Raw genomic sequence first — 1,111 nt, forward strand, 5'->3', positions numbered from 1 at the left:
ATCAGAGGTTCCTGTAAGGCTTCAGAGTGGAGAGGTCAGGGTGGGCGTCTGGGGGCTTCAGCGAGCTTGTGAGTTGGAGTCCTGGCTGTGGTTCCCCCTCGGCGCGGTGGCTGACAGGCCCCATCAGGGAGAATTTGTCTCTGCAAATACAGAGATTTCCTTGACCTTTCTTCTCAATCGTGGATGTACACAAGATTGGAAATCCTCAGATCAGAACTCAAGGGAATGAGATTAGAGTTGACCAAAGGTGAATTTTGAACTTCCCTCTATGTCCAATACTTGTTGGTGGCTCATAATATTTAAAACAGTCACCGATGTACTCAGAGATTTATGGGCAATTGGTGGTGTATTTTAAAAGCTGGAGAATTAGCCCTGGCCGGTTTGGCTCAGCACTTGGAGCATCAGCCTGAGGACTGAAGGGTCGTGGGTTCGATTCCTGGTCAAGGACACGTACCTGGGTTGTAGGTTTGATCCCCGGCCCTGGTCAGGGTCATGTGGGAGGCAACAAACTGATGTGTTTCTCTCACATTGATGTTTCTCTCTCTCCCTCCCTCCATTCTACTCTCTCTGAAAGTCAATAGAAATTTTTCATTGGGTGAAGATTAACAAAAAAATAAACAAAACCTGGAGAATTAGACTCAGGACATAGCACTGAACTTTAGGTGCTGGGAAGAGAATGGGCACACAGGCTCTGGGAAAAACAGTAGGTGGTGTGGCTACAGGGAATTGAGATGAATTTAAATCCGGGAGGAGCCTCAACTACAAAGGAACTTATGACGTATGATGTAACTCATAAAAGTGAAATATGTGTTTGTAGGGCACTTATCATGTCAGGGGGTATAGCTCAGTGGTAGAGCATTTGACTGCAGATCAAGAGGTCCCTGGTTCAAATCCAGGTGCCCCCTATGTGTTTATTTTTATTTCTCTTGGCAACTTCATTAAAAGACAAGGGTGAAGCCAAGAGCTCAACATTTAAAGAGATGCCATCCTCAGTTTCATGCAAGCACCTTGGCTCATTAATTCCCTCACAGTAGAGTTTATGTTCACATAAACTCACCCTTCCTCCAACAGATACACAAACACAGCCACACCCCAGATGTGCCTTAACCAC

The 1,111-nt window shown here is 45.8% G+C and overlaps 1 non-coding gene across 1 annotated transcript; it reads left to right on the forward strand.

Moving 5' to 3' along the window:
- The first annotated feature begins 833 nt into the window (after window positions 1-833).
- Window positions 834-905, forward strand: TRNAC-GCA. Its single transcript has one exon. It is a non-coding gene; the product is annotated as a tRNA-Cys (tRNA).
- Window positions 906-1,111: the final 206 nt, after the last annotated feature.

Source organism: Molossus molossus, unplaced genomic scaffold (genome assembly GCF_014108415.1).
Source record: "Molossus molossus isolate mMolMol1 unplaced genomic scaffold, mMolMol1.p scaffold_m16_p_18, whole genome shotgun sequence".
Taxonomy (NCBI): Eukaryota; Metazoa; Chordata; class Mammalia; order Chiroptera; family Molossidae; genus Molossus; species Molossus molossus.